This window comes from Typopeltis vanoorti, chromosome 11 (genome assembly GCF_054136105.1).
Source record: "Typopeltis vanoorti isolate ZY-2024b chromosome 11, IOZ_Tvanoo_1.0, whole genome shotgun sequence".
In the NCBI taxonomy this organism is placed as follows: domain Eukaryota; kingdom Metazoa; phylum Arthropoda; class Arachnida; order Uropygi; family Thelyphonidae; genus Typopeltis; species Typopeltis vanoorti.
In genome coordinates this window covers 133,564,694-133,584,683 of record NC_143559.1, presented here as the reverse complement: position 1 = coordinate 133,584,683, position 19,990 = coordinate 133,564,694, and the positions used below count along the sequence as shown (strand labels likewise).

Genomic DNA, 19,990 nt, shown 5'->3' with positions numbered 1-19,990 from the left:
TTAATCGTACCAAGCAAAAAAATATTTTCCCGCTCATTTGTTTATTGATATCAGTCGGTAACCTGTTACGTTGAACATACGTTTCTATAATTGCTCAAAAATCGCCCAGATTTGTTTTACACTTTCGAGTGTTAAGGTCTGAAGTGTCGAATCAAATGCTAGACTTTTCATTTAAATGGTGAAACTGGTTTGGACAAGGGAATTTCCAAATAGACTTTGGTACCCACTATAGAAAAGACAAAAGAGAAACAATATAACAAAATGTGTGATAAAAAAAAGTCAAAAAGATTAAGGCCAAACATGTATTTGTGGGATTGATAGAAAGAGAAAAGCGTGTTTAAAACTACGCTCACAGGAATTTAAAGCACCACGTGCTTCAACAGAACTCCACTGGTGGGCAATGTTATTTAAGTTACGCAAACAGGGCCAATCATGTTTTAGAAACTAAAGCCATGGAAGTCGAAAACAAATAATGATGCAAAGGCGTTTTTTTTTTTTTTTTCAGAATACGCTGGATGAAAACGCTAAAGCCCTCAGCTGGTACTTAAATCCACATATGGTAATCTCAGGTGTTTTAATCTTTTTTTTAAACACAAAGTGCATTTTTGGATGAAAGGACGACGATCTGGTTCTCATCTACAAGATAGCTATTAACTGATCAATGTTTTTTATTTATCTCAACATTTAGCTCGCAAATATAAATTACACCGCTGATTTAAACCTCGGAGCAGTGCAACTCCTACACCCATAAATAATATTCTTTTCGACATTATACGGTTTGATTCTAAAAAATATCGTATTTCAGTTTCTTATATCATTTGGGCACACTCGGTGAATTTGCTTTTGTTGAGGGCCTAGCCATACATATTTCAAGGGCCCAGGAGGCACATACTGAGAGATAGCCCCCCCCCCCCCAAGTAATTGCTATAATTTTTTGTTAACTAAAGCCAGAGTTCCAAGGCCTTACTCGCCTTATCCTAAGACTGGAGCTGCCAATAGCCAAGGTTGTTCTGTTTCTTAGCGTTTGTCTAATTTCGGGATTTTTTTTTTTTTTTTTTATTTATAATTTATTTTGGATTTACTGAGCGAAGTTATCTTCCACAAACTCATATTTCTATTTGGAAATTTCTTGAAATAATAAAATTAAAAAGGTATTAAGTTATATAAAAAAAAATTATCGCAGCATCAAAATGATCAAAGTTATTGAATCCTGATTCTACGAGGCTTCAAGAACGTTGATTGTCTCGATCCACTTCAAGACACGGTACCAAATCAAGTAAATTAGTAACATTCATTTCATTAATAATAATAATAAAACACTGGATATTTAGATCATGGCTTGCCTTGGGAAACCTTGTCAAAAGAGCTCACAGAACAAGTCCCTTTCTCCTTCTCAAGAGCGCCGATTCTTACGGTAAAGCACACTTAGGGAGCCCCACCCACTCAGTTAACGATACACTACAAGGCTAATAGCCTGAGAGTCCCTCCAGCTGATTAATCGTACCTACAAAGGGATCGTTTTGTGTCAGCTTACAACAAACAAGTTTTGTATGGGCAGCGGATAATAAAAAGAAAAAGATATCCTGGAACAGATGGCCATTAAGTTGTCTCACCGGCACACTTAGAAAACCAATCCCAAATTCAATTGTGTGGCTGTTCTTAAGTGCTTAGCTTTCATCTGGTTTTTGCTGGAATGGTTTTTCAACTGAACTGTCTGGAATTGGCGATCTTAATCGCGTTCACATTCTTTCTGACTTTGCCCTCTCGGGTGAAAGTTATCTTGGGACGAAGCCAAAGAAAATTGCGTAAAAATCACCGAAAAAAAACAAAAAACTGTGGGTTGACAATTTAGTTAGAAGACTATAATTTCAATCCACGTGACCTGTTTCATTCGATCATATATATTCATTAATGTCCTAGATTAATGAAGTCACCAATTTCACATAAACAGGAATCAAAGAACCAGAAATTGAGTCTGGCAGAGAAAGGACCGTCCATCCATATTCATAATGCCGGAACCTCAAGGCTTAACAAGTTGTTTTCCTTCCTGTGGATGCCGAGAATAAAACCCTGTAAAGCTGCATTGGCATCTTTGTACACTCATGGATTACACACTCCTGGAAATTACAAAATACTTCTAAAATTCTGTCCCAATTCTCTCAGATGTCCTTCTAGTTTAGCAACATCTCAGTGACGTAATCCTTTGGTTGGCCACGTGCGCACATGATGACAAAATGGCTGCCTCAAGGTCAGGCGAGCGAGAACAGTGAGCATATCCCATTTCATCACTGGCACCTGCACGATCTCCGAAAACAGCATTTGGAAAGGGGGGTGGGGGGCAAACAGTTATGAGCGTGAGGACGCATCCCCATGGAAGAAGAAGATTTATCATGCGAACCGGTCGCCCTTGCTCCATTTCGAAGAGAAACCTGTCTTCCCGTCCTTCTGATGAGGAAAACACAAAATTAGCCAACGAAAACTCTTTGCCACCAGATGGCGCGTCACGCAAACATAACTTTCACTCGATAGTTAACGCTGGAAATCGAAGCTGGTCTGCGCATGTGAAGGATCGAAGTGCTGACGTCAAAACTATTTCGAACAAGGTTGGGGTGGATGAAAAAATGCTCTACAAAACAATGCAATGCAATGCAATACGCCCCCCCCACACACACACCTTTGTTTGCTACGAAGTCCTTTTTGTTTTGGGGTTACGTGTTAGCAAACAGGTCTTGAAAAGTGAAACAAAGCCTTTTATTGCAGAAAGTTTTTTTTACGTCGGGTGTAAAATACGTTAAAGATACCAAGAAATTTTATACTTGGTTTAAATCCTTTTCCCAAGGAAGGAAAACAAAGTTTTGCGCGTGAAATATCTTCACGTCTGAGCTACTTGTATATAGAGGCTGATGACTGCGTATCACTTTCCTTAGTATGTATCCCATAATGCAAAGCACACCCCTTTCAGGCGTGTATAATGCAATGCATAATGGGAAGGACCACTACCCAGACCGGTTTCGACCTTTACTGAATGTTTAAGTACAGGTCATTCCCGAAAACTCGTGCGGTCCCCCAGATCACCCAATAATGAGCAACCCAAGGACCAAAAGCTGAGCGTTGTTCCCCTCCGTAGCAGGCACCCTGCCACTGAGAAGAACTCTCAGCATTGGCCCCATCCCGTGGCAGGCTCACCCCACCACCAAGCAGAGCCGCTCATGTTTCGTCCGGGGGATAACAGCAACAGCCGAGCCTCAGTTAAAACTTCATAGGCGACAGCATTGCCATTCATCACCCAAGCTTCCAACTGGTTTCGACCTTTGTTGAGGTCTCTTCAGTGAGAGCCAGACCCGGGAGAGTTACCAAGGTTGAAGTAATGCAGAAGTCATAATATCTCATATACAAGTGGACAAATGTGCTTCACCTTATTAATAAAAATGTCTGGATGAGAAAAAGATGCAGAAAGGTTTTTACTTTGGGTTTATTATACGTTAAAGAAACCAAGAAATTTAAAACTTGGTTTTAATCCTTTTCCCAAGCAAGCAAAACAAAGTTTTGCGCGTGAAATAAATTCACTTTTGAGCCTACTTGTATATAGAGGCTAATGGCTACTTCATATCACTTGCCTCAGTATGTATCCCATAATGCAAAGCACACCTTTTCATTATGGGATACATACTAAGTTTTCATTATGGGATTTCAATATAATGGGAAGGTGGCCCGTCCCATCCTATTGAAAGAGATGTTGAAATAAAAATGTTAATGTTACACAATTAAAAAATCGACAAAAAATAATCGAGACTCTTTTGGAATTAAGAATGTAAAACGTTTAGTAAATGTGAAATGGCCCCCTGGTGAATAACTTGCAAAACAGTAGGATTGTCTAAGGATGTTTATTTTATGTGTAGCTACCAAAACGTTTAATTTGTTTGTTTTGAATGCGTTATTTGCTACAAAGCTTTCAAAGAAGCGCAAACTTTGTGTCTCGATGTTCCACGCGACTGCGCACATAAGCGTTGTGGTTCCATCAAACAGACTTCCTAATGAGGACAGTCGAGATGTCCAAAACTGTGCTGAGAAGTCGACCTTAAAACCAGACACGGCTGCTCGGCCACTGCGTACAAACATCTCCTCACTCGACCAATTAGTTCAGGAAATAGCGGCCACCTGAATCGTTCCTCATGACTGCCTCTCGAGGCGGAGGTGTGTGTGTGCGTGTGCGTGCCTCTCCGTGCAAGGGCAAGGTCGCCACTTTTCCACAAATTGGCGAGAAAAGCGGATTCAATCCAAGAAGGCGTGACGAACAACAGAAGCCACAACTCGTGTTTTTTTTTAATCCATTTGTTGGTGGTGACGAGGGGGCGTGCACTGATAAACAAAAGAATTGGGGTCGAAGAAGGAAACGAGGACGAATGCAAAGCAATTGGAGATGAAATTTGGTTTTATTTCAAAGGAATCGCCAAATTCCTGACCGACCCCAATTTCAGTGGGTTAACAGCAGAGGAATTCTTTGATCGACTTAGAAATGAAAGGGGCCAACACTCGTGCCCCAATTTTACTGCTACATGGAAATCAGATGTCGCCTGTCCCTCTTGGGGACGATTAAAATCGGCGCAGGTTCATAAGCCGAAAGTCGTTTTATGTCCGTACCCCCCCCCCCACTCCACTCGAGGTCACTCAGAAGGCAAACCAGGTGAGGGCTGGTCTCTGCCCCTAATGGTAGCCAAGTATGGGGTGGTTTAATAATCATAAAATTCGTTTTCAGACCTTCGGACATTAGCGTTAATTACCAAACCTTTTCCCTGCAGACCCGAAACCTGTTTCGACCCTTTTCGCTGGTCAGTTGTCATGACAACCGGTACTGTGTTGCAGAAGGCTACCGAGAACCACCGAAGTGCGACAAATGGCCGGGGATGCTCCTCTCTTTTGTATGAAACTTATCACATTATTTAATTCATACAAAAGGATTTCGTTTGTCATCAGGGGAGGGGGGATGGGAGGGGGTATAAAATCCTCGGAGGATAATTTGCTAGCATAAAAGAGAAACTCATTACCGTAATGGGCCCTTGTGAGTGACGCATCGCGAATGAGGAAGAGAGAAATGCTGCGGTGGGTTTCGCCCGGTATTGCACTGGGACCACCCCGTCCACATCGGGGATTGCGATAATCGATGAAAGGAGGGGGGGGGGAGGAAGATTTTAAAAGCAACAAACTGTGCTCCAATAAATAAAGAAAAATAAATGTGCAGCAAGAAAGATGGAGGAAGAGACCAATTATATACATTATGCGTGTGTGTGTGTTACAGAAACCGACCTGGCGGCATTCTAGTGCGACAAGTTAAAGGTAGTTTAATGAGCCCGCTCTAATTACCACCGCAAATGACTTTGCGTGGATTAACTCATCGCACAAGAACGCAAGGAAAGTTGTCTGAGAACTGTCAACTTCTCTGGCCTTACGCACGAATTTTCGGCTTCCTGACACATCCCTCAATCGACGATTGACACTTTTTCCCCGTCAAGGATATTTCCTTGGTGAAGATAATAAATAGAGCCAGGAAACCCGCTACCTAATAATCATATGTGATAGTCATTATGGGGAGAGGAGGGGGGTCGGATGCCAGTTGTTCAATTGCACCAGGACGTCTCAATTCAAAATTCGAATCCTTTTTTATTCTTCTTCATCTGATGAAGAGAGATAATTATATTTGAGGTCTCAAACCCCATCTTAAAATTTCTTTTTTCTCTTTGAGAGCTTTTCAAGCTGTTATTAATCTCGAATGCACTCGCCTAGTTCTTCAAACTACCGGTAGAAGGCAGCTCGGCAAAGACGCATCTTACAAGGAAACAGATCAGCATGTGATATTGCAAATTGCGAAGTCATTTCTCATAAAGAAGGCCATCCAGATAAAACTTCTTGCAAACTGTACACGAGGGGGGGGGGGCTATTTTAAAAACAAGATGTCCATTTTCCTTGCAGGAATGTTTGGGGTGAAACTAACAATGGCAGAAGTTGAACAATTCTGTGTGTGTGTCCGTGCGCATTCACAGCAACAGATAGTCTTAGCCAATCTTTTGTCTTCCAAAAACGGTTGTGTTTCCCTGACCTACAGGGCCCCGCAACAAGAACAGAAATTTGTTTCGAAATAATTTTATCCTTTAAATATCCGACAAAACGCCGAGGGAGAGGGTTGGCACTGCACCAAGCCTTTTAATCACTCTCTGCCCATGATGCGCTACGTTATGAAGTTGCACGTGTGACCGAGAACAATAGAAACTCCCCCTCCGCCCCACCCCGTTCCTTTTAGAGAACTCGGGACTGCACGATTTCATTTCAAATGTCTTTCCAGGAACTCCAACCAGCAATAAAGGTCTTGCAGGAATTTCATTAAATTCCCACCCCTGAACTATTCAAAGCCAAGGTCAGGAGTCCCTGGAGGATGCCGGAGTCATTGTGAAATATTGTTACACTTCGCTCCACCCTTTTGGGAACATTAAGCGACCACCAAAAGTAAGGACAGGAAAATGAATTAGAAAAATGGTTGATTTATGATGTCTCCAGCGACATTTACCGGAATGTCTTCGATCTCCCTTCAAATTGTTGATATGCTAAGTCTTGAAGACTGGACCTACAAGTTCTGTCGGTTAAAAGAATGAGAATAATAATGCTGATCTTACTTGGAAGCTAGAATTACAGCCGGAAATACTGTTTGAATGAGAAATGGATTTTCGTTGTAAAAAGGAGGAGAGACACTTTCTGACATCGTAAAAGTTATTGTTTTATTAAGATAACTTTATTCTGTTTTTTTATTGTTAATGTTTTTTTTATTATTTTAATAGATAGATATTTTTTTATTGAAAGCTTCCTATAACAGCACAATATGTTGAACAATCCTATGTGTAACCTAAGAGCAGCAGCTCATCCAGGTTACGATATGCATAAAGTTATAAACATTTACGTAATGCATTTTCATTATATACACATGTACATTCATATAATATACATATTACATATTATTATTATATAATTACATAATAAAATCGCAGATAAAATAAAATTTCATCATACAGAGAAAGTTGCATAACAATTAATTAGGAACAAAATAAAACAAAGCAGTTAAATAGAATTTAAATTTTACGTTTTACACATAAGACTGGATATTTAAATAGAAATATGCTAAAAACCAATACTTTATACAATTATTTTGAACAGAGCTTCCTCATTTCTGTTGGAAAATAAATACTCTTTGATTAAAGTTTGTATTTGTTTGGGTTAGTTTCCTTTCTTATTGTTAAAGGTAGTGTGTTGAATACTTTTGGCGATAAATAAGTATAATGTTTGTGTGTTGCTTCTTTATTTGCTTTTGGAACTAAATATTTTAGGCCCTTACGTCTACTAAGGAAAGTAACTTGCTTGATATTTACGTATTCGTTGTCGTTTTTGATGAATAATAGTACCCTATAGACGTATAAATATCTAAGGGGTAGTATGTCTTAGTGTGGTGTATTTATTGCACATTGCAGTATCCTTGTATTTGTTTCTAGTTAAGATTTGAATTACTTTATTCTGAGTCGAGACTAAAGGTTTCAGAGTAGTGCGATCGATTCCTCCCCAGCTTAAAATACCATATTCTAGTGTGCACTTCGAATCGATGTAGAGTATAATATGTTTAACATATTTAAATTTAAGAATCTATTTAGGTAGTAAAGTCTGTTTAGCATAATCCTTACTTTATTTACGACATCGGCGATGTGCGGTTTCCAGCTTAAATTCCCATCAATTCTTCAATATGTTTAATTTTTGATGTTCTAATTCGAAAATACGAAGGGAGGTGGGTCTGGAAAGTTCTGGTAAACACCTTGAACAAAAATGATATTAAAGTAGCTGATAGAACCACAAGAAAGAAAGAACATACGAGGATATAAGCATATAAGTTAAATTCTAAACGAATAAGCTCCGGGGCGCTTAACGTAAGGATCATAAATGTGAAGCTATTGCTAGATTTTCGCAACATTTTTTAAAATTTTATTTATTTATTTATTCTGGTGGAGTTAAAGCCACCAGGCCTTGTCTTACACACCGCCGGAAACATTAAATAGAAAATTACGAATTAATATAATACTTCTAGCATATTAATCGTAATCAGGCGACTTTATATACACATTCGAAACTAAACAATTGGGAATAAAATAATAGTGAATATAAAAGTTCCGAGCAGGGCCCCGGATTAATTTAACCTCTGAATATAAGTTACCTTCATAACTTCGCTATTAATATATTATTCAAATTGTTGTTTCCTGGTGCAATTACCCTTTAATATACACACAAAGTCATCGCTTCTTCACCTTTTAATTGACAGGAAAGCCTAACTAGCATTCAGCTGGATTTGCTTTACCCGTTGCTGGAGCAGAATCGAATATTTGAAAGGAAAACCTTTTTTTAAAATTCATATTCTGTTTTTAAAACACTTTTGAATACAAAGCTGAAATACGAATTTGTGTTTTTTTATTTATTTCTTCCCATATTCATTCACATTTTTAGGTTTACTTCGTCTATTATTAGTGGCTCTGTGCGTACAAAATCAAATAGTTTCATCTCGAGTATGTCCAGGACTGTCGTTTATGACCACCAGATGGCAGCATCTACTTAAAATTGGTCTTTCCCCCTCCCCTACTAACTTACCGTTTCCAACTTAAATTTTGTTTTATTTATTTATTTATAATAATAATAATAATAATAATAATTATTATTATTATTATTATTATTAAATATTTCGTACATTGAATTATTGACTCCTATTTCAGATAGTAAAAAAGCTGTTGTTTGAAACTGCGACAAAGCTATCGCGATAATACAGACAAATCGGCCCTTCAGAACAAACGCAATTTACAGACAAAAAATACTAGTTGTGGTGGGCGGTAGATGGCGTTGATGGAGATGATTCGTAGTAGAGGTTCGGTGTACTGGTTGAGTTAGTTGTAGGTGTCCTCCCGCGATGAGTCTTCGGACTCCTTGGAAGTGTCAGGAATAATAATAATAATAATAATAATAATAATAATAATTGTGCATCCGGGTTATTCTCAAGTGACGTCACATCTTCGGGACATTGGTTTATCTGGAAAATTCTCAAAGTTCACGAAGTGAGGACACAAAGTAGCCAAAGAACTTTATTTCCTACACTGAGGATTCCACTAGAAGAACCTTGATGAATCCGACAAGGAGGTAGCAAATTGTGTCTTCCCAGAAACTCAGATTTCTCGCTAGCAGTGCACGAAAAGCTCAGAAAACCGCCCCTGTTAATAACAGACATAATGCAATAGTCTGATATCCTTATTGGCTTCGGCTGTCTCTTCAGCTAGCAACTGCGCGAGCTTCCTGCACTTTTGCCCGTTAGTGCATCGACCACATCTTCGGATCTCCAGAACCCAACTCTCACAGTAAATTCGACTCTTCAGATTCAGAAAACCAAGCTGCGTTTGGTTCAAGGACTGTGTCTACAACTTCGAACTCCCGAAACAGAAATATTCATAATTCTTTATCTTTATTATTTTCCATTATTTTTACCATACATTTATCATTTTTAGCATGTAAGAAATATTATAAGTTACGTTAACGATGTCTTATGGGAAAAAAGCCCAACTGATTGGTGCGAAGGTGCGAAGAGCAGCTGAATGAATAAAGTTTCGAAGTATAAAAATGCAAAATGGAGAAGCTTAGAAATTAACTCCGAGTAACGTTTCTTACATTTACCAAATTTTATTATTAAATTAATTTTTTTTTTTGTTTATAGCCCGCTGAATTTCATTTAACTTTTATGAACAATTCTTGTTCTCTATTTTATGGCAAATTCGTTTTGAACTCGCCTAAACGATGTTTCATATAAAAAAACATAAAAATAAAACAATAGAAAAATAATAGAAACATAATCATATTATTTTATTTTTGACTTTTTTAATTTTATTTATTTATTTATTGTAAAATGCTCTGTTACAAAGTTCTTGTCGTGTGTCAGGGTGGCCGAGCGGTCTAAGGCGCCAGACTCAAGGATTGTTTCCTTTCGCGTAATGCGACTGTGAATTCTGGTCCACGAATGTGGGCGTGGGTTCGAATCCCACTCCTGACAATATTTTTTTTATTTATTTATATATTTTTTTATTTATTTTCTACTTTTATCGTATATCTGCAGAGCATAGTTTTGTTTATATGTTTTTTGTTTTCTTTATTGTGAAACACTTTTGTTGATATTCCTACAAATATAGCTCGACTCTGCGTGATAGTTCTTTCTTACATATTTTCTAAGCTTCAAAAAATGCCCTCGATTTGTTAAACGAGCGAAAATTAGAGAAACCAAACCAGAAAAAAGCAACAAACATCATCCCCCCCCCACACACACACAATTCTGTACCTGATGACGCCAGTTCTCTTGCGAGATGTTTCAGTCATTTAGCATCAGTTTCAGGCAGGTCCTTCTGAGATGTTTTCGCATTGTAGTAAATAAATATCAAGAAGTGTTCATTGGATGAACGTTGCGATGTTGATTGCGTGAAGCATTGGATGAGCTCAGGACAGGAATTCGGATTGGAGGTAGATTGATCAGTAATCTTAGGGTATGCTAATACTGTAGCTGATGCTATAGTACCCCTTTGTAATGGCATGGAAGAACTAGGACTCATTCTTGACAAAGTTAACAAGATGAGTAATAACAGAGGACTTCAACTTAATCCTAGCAAGACAAAGATCATAGTTCTCAAGAAAATCAAACAGAGAATCTCTCGAGAAACAAATATACCTTAATGGAGAAAGAATTGGGGCAGTCAGCAAGTTCGAGTACCTGGGATCCATTATTAATGTGAAGAATTGCTGTTCAGAGGATTCAGAAGAAGATTAGGAATGGCTAAAACAACAGTCAGAGACCTGTCTAAAATCTGGAAGGATGGATCTATCTCCATGGGAACAACGCTGAGGATTTTGGATGCTGTGGTTTTCCAAAAGCGACTTATGGATGTGAGACTTGGAACCACAAGAAGTCAGATAAGAAACGGATATCTGCTTTTGAGATGTGGTGATACAGAAGGCTGTTGAGGATATCACATACTGAAAGGCGCACAAATGAATGTGTGTTAGAAAAGATTAGAACTTGAAGGCTCCTTAAGGATATTGACAGAAGAAAGTTAAAATATTTTGGACACATAGAAAGGATGGAAGGAGGACTTCTCAGAACAGCAATAGAAGGTAAAGTTCCTGGAAAAAAGAGGCAGGGGTAGACCATCAATGAGATGGATGGATGGCGTGTGTGGAGTGACTGATCTTCAGAGAGTTGAGGCCGCCAGAAAAGCAACAACAGGACTACATGGCGAGGCCTGGTGTGGCACATCACCGAGCATAGGAGTGACCATACGGCATCTGTAGATGCCCAGTGAACATAGAGAGAGTGTTCATTGTGCTCTTGTTTGAGCAGCACATGAAGCCTGATTGACCATAATAATAGTTAAACTTGCAATTCTCACCGAATGATGGTACCACTTTTCTTTCATAACTCTTTCAGAGAGACTCAACTTCGTATCGATGATATATCACTTTTAAAAAAAGGTTGAAAAGAAATTTTAAGTGTGTTCTTCATCTTTCATGTGTGAAGTGTGTGGTAAAATTTTGACTACTTTGTTCTTTGTAAAAAAAAAAAAAATTGTAAAAGTGTAGCTCAATGGAAGTGACGTGTGCCTCCATAACGTTAGGCCATGCGAAGACGACCTAAATTCAATTCTAGTCGCCGATTAGAGAAACTTTTTCTAAGCGTTTTTCGATCTGTTCTCAAGTTAGTCGATCTCTGACGAGGAACACTTCTTTTTTCTTCCGAACACTTTGTTTTTTTGTTCTGTGAACTCAAGAAAATCGACCCTAGATCGGACACTATATCCGACAATAAATATAGTGTTAGGTTTATCGACCACGAGATGGCGACACTTGTCAACTACCTATCTTCAGCAGATGCCTTGTACAGTATTAGTGATAGTCTTCTCTGATTGGCTACAGATGGATATTGAAGTTCCGGCTCAATCTCCAAAGGTTAGATAAGGCTAAAAGAAGGTCTCGCCTGCCCCTATAGAGAACTAAAGGGCTTTAGCGGACGGGGAACCCCACTACCCCTGTACAGTTTGGGGAAATAATATATAATGTGCATGCCCGCAATTACACATGTTACGCAAGGTAGTACAGCATAGGGCCTTGCATTACACGGGACCTCGGTGCAGTGCAGAAAAAAATTATAAATATTTTTTATAAATAATGAACATTATTATAAAAAAACAATGCAATTTATTGTTATTATAGACTACTTTGATTATTTCTTTTACTAATCTTAAAAAAAAAAAAACATTAATATACTTTTGGTTGTTTTTATGCTGCGCAGCTATTCTTGGAATCTATAAATCACGCATGCGCCATGGCATTTCAAAATAACACGAATAAAGCGACGAGCGTAGAAACCTTCCATTTTTCAGATTTCGCAAGAATGAAATCAGGGAAACGAACATCAGAATTAATTTGACGCAATTATTTTTGTTTAAGAAAACTATTTATTCGTTGCATTAATCTGTTGAAAGGGAAAAAACAGCATTTTATTTTGGTTTTCTTGTTTTTATTATATTATTGATAATTGATTTTTTTTAATCATTACAAAAGTCAAGAATATATCGAAATGAATTTATAAAAAAAAAATAAAAGAATATATAACAAAACTGAACAAAAAGCTTAGTTTCTATTTCGAATACGAGATGGCAGCACACGAAAAACAGTTCATATACTCCACGATTTTTCAAACTTTCCTGATGGCGACCTACAATAAAAAATACTTTTACCATCGATCTTAGCTAAAAGGCTTAAAATTATTGAAAAGGCCCAAAAGCGAAAATCCGAGAGAAGTGTGGTAGTACAATGCCACGACAACTCGTGGTAAAGGTATAGCAAGCTGCCAGCACTTAACAGCCTTGTTAAAACAATGTTTAAAATTATGGTGTCAATATCAGATATTAAGCTCATGAAAAGAGGGCTGAACTTTGACCTTAGTCAAAAGACCAACGGGGGAGCATCTCTTCTTATCAGCTTAATTTCTGCTACAGCCCAATCGGAGCACAAACATCGGGTGTGGCCCTGTCGGAGCACGGCCGGAGGGGTTTACGTGAATACATTACGCCAGCGGATTATATGTGTTGGGAAGTGTAAATAAATGAAAACAAGTTTAATAATCGATTATAATGTTATTTATCATTGGTCTATGGTAAGAGAAGCAACATGCAAACGGTAGACAAGAAACATCCAAGTTTCTGGCGAAAAAAGTCAAATCAATACAAGTAGTAGCTAGCGTGGTTCGCCGTGGTCCGAACATAAGTGAGATTAAACTCGCGTTCCATAAAGTCCTGCAGTGATCGGTTTTGTGACACATCGACATTGAAGTCACCGGTGATGGTGGTGGGCGTATGCAGGTCTGTCTCGATGCTGGGGATTATTTTCTTTATGCTTTTCGAGTATTGCAGCAGGGATCAATAGATACAACATTATATCGCTGACGATGAAGCGTTCCGATGAATGTACACAGCTCCGAGGATAAATTTAGATACACCGTTGATCGTTACGTCGTCCAGGCATATACTCCCGCTGATGGTTCTTCGACTCTAAGCTGCTTACGACTGACATCAGTGGTAACGATACGTTGACAATCGATGAAGCTGTTGAGGTTCCTGCATATGGCGACTCCAGCGGTGCGTTTGGATGATGACGACGAAGTTGACGGTTGATTGCGTCGCCTTTCTATGGCTGTATTCTTACATGCTTTAAGTTCGAAACCAGATACATTCACAGGTGTGGCATCGTCCATCCAGGTTTCACTGATGACCAAGCAGTCAGATCTGTTCATAATGGACTCAGTTTCGATATCTTCGGCGTGCTCCACCAAACTCTGTGCGCTAATCACCGAGACATTTAAGACTCCCCGCAGTGAGTTTTCGCCGTTGTCATGATCATCATCTACGTTTAATATCTGACCTCCTCTGTGATCGCAGCAGTCGACCACAGAAATTATCAACTCGCTCACCAGCGTGGGCAAGTGGTGTTTGTTCATTCTCTCGTATTCGTCGCGTATCTCCCCGATAGTGGGTGCTGAATTTCCGTACCCGTGATAAAATTTATAATCATCTCTCTCGTTAGTCAAATACAGCCCGTCGATAGAAGTGACTCTGCTTAGTGCAACGTACACCAGTTGATTTTGTTGAAACTTGTCGTACTGAAAGAAGACTCGATCGAAACTGTCTCCTTGAGATTTGTGAATCGTTATGGCACAAGCGGGCTCGCCGACCTCCAATGCTCTTCCATTGTTTGACTGTAATGAATATGACCACGTTGCCACCTATTGGTGAGAGTGATCATAAGGTCTTGCCCTGGGAGATGGCTAAAGGTGTGGAATTTTCGATTAAGACAGGGTATATGTGGAATTACCGTGCTGGCAAGTATGACAAGCTTAGGAGATTGCTTGGTTCAGTGCCATGGCAGGTACAACTGCAAGGGCTGGACGTCGATAGAGCATGGGAAGTGGTCAAGGAGAATTTACAGGAGGTTATGGCCGATTGTATACCTAGGGTCCGAATAGTAAAACAAGTAAGGGTTAAATGGATGAATAACACCATTAAACTTGAGCTGCAAAAAAAAGAAACAACTGTGGAGGGAATTTAAAGAGAAAGGTGACCTGCAGGCACACGAACGGTATAAAGCGCAGGCCAGAAGGGTAACGAGTATGGTAAAAACAGCAAAAGCGGATTATGAAAGGAAACTAGCTATGCAAGCAAAAGAGAATCCCAAACAGTTCTTTCAATATGCTGCAAGCAAGAAAAAAAACTGTACACAGCAAAATGATTTTTAGGAATGACGATGGTAAGGAGGTCACACTGAATCAGTCGATATAGTGGGGTTACTGAGCGCGCACTTTGCAAAAGCATATCATCCAGGTGGTGACATTAAAAAAATGAAGGAACCATTAGTTTATACGGGAATAGTGATGAATGAAGTGGAGGTGAATAGTCTATTACAGAACCTTAATGTGAATACATCTGTGGGATTGGATGGTATACCGGCACGGGTCTTGCGTGAAGCGGCTAAAGAATTATCAGTGCCCTTGACCATGTTGTTTAATCTGAGTCTTGGGTCTGGCTTACCTTATCCTTAAGCCAGCCATCAGTGACGGCTAAGAGAGCAGATTCATCAATCTTCGAAAAGTGAGGGTTAAAACGGTACTCCCTCCGGTCAATAAAGGAGGATTATAAGATAGAAGCATATATTTGCCATTATATGCAACGTCAATACATTTTTTTTTTATTTTTCGTGATATCATCCTTAAGTGCCAAACTTTTGGAGAAAAGTATCATGGTAGCATATCCAGGAAGTAAAGAGGGTGCACAAAGAACGCCTGCGGTGTTCCACTGGATGTTCTTGCACAGAAATTGCAGAGTGAGCGAGGTGGGGAAATGTTTATACGTGAAAACAGATTTATCACGTCTGCTTCCATCTCCAGGCATAAAAGCAAAAGTTTTTAGTTGTTTCATTGCGTGTGTGCAGGAGCTTCCACATCTAAAACCTTGTCGTTCATCGTTTAATGTTAGAGATTCGTTCCTGATTTGTTGAATTGATCCCTCCGTAATTATAGATATGTTTTAACTCCTTTATTAGCTTTTCCTAAAAATATAACAAATAAATAATAATAAAACAAACAAATGGAGGAAAATATCGCAGTGCGAATTTTATTTGAAAAAAAAAAAACATAACTGAATAGTACCTTCTTAAAATAACAGATGGCGACACATGCTTATCTGGAAAAAAGTTACATATCAGGAATTTGATGATTGCGATGATTATTAAACTCTTAATTTTAAAATCCTTACACTGTATATGATAATCCTCAGATAACGTGGCACTTAGAGGAATCAGGAGGGTGTGGCGCTGTGTGAATGAAGGCGATCTCACCTATATCAAGAATGCTTGTACATCAAAAATTTCAGAGTCGAAATACAGCAACCTTAACGCATTTTAAACTTTTGAAATGTAAACAATGTCGGGAGTTCTTCAACAGCTTATGAGATCATTTGGGACTTGTAACACCATCCAACCTACAAACCACAGTAACCGAAAGGACACCAACAAAGGGAACAAGCACCTTAGAAGGCCGAAGTATGACCTCTAACAATGTTGGAGTCGTGACAGACGAATTCGGAGAGAAATTGTGAATAGCAAGTAGTCATCATAATATCCCGAACGTTCCTTGTGAGAGTACACGTGAATCTGATGACAAAAAAATGTTAAAAATAGATTTTTGAGAAATACGTGTCCTAACAAGGAGGGTGCGGGATAACTTTGCTGGAACTACTTTTTTTTTTTCCTTGGCAATTTCAAGTAAGTTTTTCTTGAAATTGTAAAGACCAATAATTTAATATAAATAAATTTATCTTACAACTGTGGAGGCAAGAAAGGCACGTGATTACGGGGTAATCAACGCGAATTTGAGTATAAATAGCAACAACAGAACGCAGTCCAATGCTTTCAAAAACTAACTCGCGATCTCTTATCGAGGAGGAAATATTAACAGTGTGGAACGCAAAGGGAATAAATCCGGGTCGAATATCAGAAACATTTGCAAGACCTTGCGACTGAAGGAAAGTTGCTGATCACACACGGAAATCAGAGATTAATTCCCCCTCCCCCGTCTGATGCAAAACAGATAAACAGACCAGACGAAGCAAACAGCTGGCAAACACGATATACAATAGTTCAGATTCCCAACACCTCGTAGAAAAATTATTTATAATTTCATTTTAATCGAATTAGATTTATCACAGAAGAGGTGCCAAGAAACTTTCACTGTAAAAAAAAAATAAATAAATAAAAATAAAAAATACCCTGAAGACTGATTTATGGTAATTTCAGAAAATCGACATCAGAACATAGATTTATCTTTCCCTACAATAGTTTGAATTATAAACACGAGATGGCAGCATCTGTTTGACGGGGGATATGCATCTGAAAAGATGGTGAAAGGTTTAGACATGAAGCACAATCTTTTACTCATCTCATATATTTCTGAAAGTTGGTGCTAAAAGAGGGATGCTTACATTCTATTGGAGAAGGGAAAGTAATGAAAAGCTTTATTTGTATTTTGATACACTTATGAGAATTATTATTATTATTACTAATTTATATAATATAATTAACGGCTATTTTAGCCTGTTTTTGTTTAGGAGTGTCCCTTATATTTAATACATTGGCTAACATAACTCAAAAGGGGTATATATATATATATAATTTAGGACATTACGGGCGAGTGTAGAAGGCAATTATGGCAGAATAAAAAATGTTGAAAAATTATGTACATACCTTGATTTTGGTTTAAAGATGCCTTCTAAATCCAAGCTCTTGTGGAAGGGGGGGGGGAAGAACATGGGGATGTACTTGGGACACGGGAAATAAGTTTGGGAACCCGGGTTACTATTAATAATATATATATAAATATATATATATGTTATTTTGATGTGGGGAGAGGGGGGGGGGAAGGAAGAGGAAGGGTATCCTAATGCGGAAACTGGGGCAAGGGTTTACGGGGTGTGGACCGTTTCGGTCATCGTCTGACCATCGTCGGAACTTTGTGGGAATGACTGTAGGGCTATGTCAAGGCTGCAAGATGTATCTGCCAAATTTGGGCATTTGTTGTCGCTAAATATACTTAATTATTATTACTCCTATCTAAGATAGGAGGATAAAACATGATGGCTACTACACAATGGATTGGGCTCATAGAAGAACCAACTGAGAGGATTCTCCACGCCACGGAAAAGAAACGCAGTTTTACGTTCTTGCAATGATAAAAAGAAGTCACTTTGTGGGCTTTCTTGAGTTGCTGTGGATATCACTTCCTTACGTTAAAATAAAGAAAACGTGTCGTATATGCGGCAAACATTCAATCTGTCCGTCTTTAGGAAAAGCTTTCACCATTGGCGACTCGTGGCTTGAAATCGTGGAGCTACTGCAACTTTTGAAATAAGCACTGAAAGTATACGGTGGATACGTGTTTGGATAAAATATCAAAATTATATAAAAATTAAAAAAATAAAATAAACATGAAAAAATATTGTTTATTATCGATAAAATTATACAGTTTGGTATAATTCAAAATCACTTAAAATAAAATAATCCATTCCTTTAATTGTAATTAAAGGAATGGATTTACAATTTTTGGACATTACAATTAAGGGATTTAATTGTAATGCCCAAATATTTAAAGAAAACGGAGTAAACACGATAAGCACTACGAACACTCTACCACTGGCGCAAACTGAATATAAACAACAGTGGAACTGCGCGACAGACAGTGCCGCATTACGCTAATACAGCTCTCATCTCGCTATGACGTGCATATGCTTGCGCGCGTAGCAATATGACACTGTGGTAAACACAGTGCTGCTAGCGCCCTTCGCCCTCCTAAGCACTACAAGATGGATTTTTATTATTTTTTATACAAAATAAGAGAATTGTATAGGATTGTTGATGATAAAATTAAATATTACAAGCAAATATAAATAAATTAATAAATATATTTATATATCGAGAAAAAGTGTTGGTGCAGCAGTTCCGCAGTGCTTATGCACGAGCCGCCCCTGGCTTTCATTTGGAAGAAAATAAGCGGTTTTTAGACTTAATACAAAATAAGAATTCTTCTTTACATGTGGAATATGAGATTAAAGTTTTGTGAAAATATGAATAAATGAATTCAATTTAAATTGCAACACTTACGTTGCATTTGAAATTATCTTACAATATATACGTTGGGACTGTTTACATTTTTCCATCGTCTGAGAGCAACCATAAAAAAATTAATTGAATCGAAAAGACATACAGAATCGAAAAAAAATATTATTGATCATCGCCTTTTGGCTAAGATTTCTGCTCGATGGAGGATCCGCTGAGAATCTTAGGGTTATGAGTTAAAATGATTCTTTGGGTTGAGGTTTGGGTGATCTGAGGGACCACCTACTTTTTGGAGAAGAAATTTTACTTAAATGGTGTTCTGTTCTTATCAGCTAAATATCTGATACGAATTCCAGCGGGACTCAAGATATAAAACCGATTTTTGAAAAGCGCGAAGAGCTCGGAGCTTGCTTCACCTTTGCTACGAGTCGCCCTGGTATTGCACTACCTCCAGAGTCAGCTCACTCCCCTTTGGGGGAGAGTAATTAATTAAAAAAATAAATTTAATTAAGCTCCTGATAGCCATTGTGACAAATTATAAGTGATGCTTAATTTTCTTACACCTTGCAGTGCAGCGGATTCTCCACCCAATAGGAAAGATGGGTCACAACTTCAAATCTCTTTAAGAAATAATGGGTACTTTTGGGTCCTGCACCCAAACGCTTCTACCAGAAATGATGACACCAAAACGGAACTGACAGTAGACCGAGCTCTAGTTTAACATCTGAGATCACCTTCATTCACCCAGATATTGACCTTTCAAAAAAAAAAAAAAAAAAAAAGTAGGTAAAGTAAAGTTGTTGTTTTTTTTTTCCAAGGAGTACACTAGGTCTTGTATCTATGCTTGGTTTCAGTCTCTTATTTATTAAAGAAAACCAAACCAAATCAAAACAAACAAACAAAAAAGATATGCTTTAATCTTAATTCCATATATACTCGTAAGTTTGCTGATAGTCAATTGTATTATGAGTAATTGGAAAGGAATTCCATAAATATACATCGCATTATGATGTACTTGAAGATCTCAGATGTTTTCAATAAATAATACTCGCCGTTTTGACTCGATGTCAGTTACTCAACTGTAATATACAGTTCTCCCGCGCGTGTGTTAGGTACGTGTCACACAGTAGTAGGGAAATGTGGAGAAAAATGATCCAAGTGGAAGTTGCCACACGAGACACTGATTCTCTATCGGAGTACTAGTTACATATCATGAGGGGGGGAA

At 38.3% G+C, this 19,990-nt stretch overlaps 2 non-coding genes across 2 annotated transcripts; both read left to right on the top strand.

Annotated features, from left to right (window-relative positions):
- The first annotated feature begins 9,995 nt into the window (after positions 1-9,995).
- TRNAL-CAA (transfer RNA leucine (anticodon CAA)) lies at positions 9,996-10,111 on the top strand. Its single transcript has 2 exons — positions 9,996-10,033; positions 10,066-10,111. It is a non-coding gene; the product is annotated as a tRNA-Leu (tRNA).
- Positions 10,112-19,046: 8,935 nt separating this feature from the next.
- On the top strand, positions 19,047-19,235 carry LOC150102067 (U2 spliceosomal RNA). The gene has a single exon (XR_016549106.1). It is a non-coding gene; the product is annotated as a U2 spliceosomal RNA (small nuclear RNA).
- Positions 19,236-19,990: the final 755 nt, after the last annotated feature.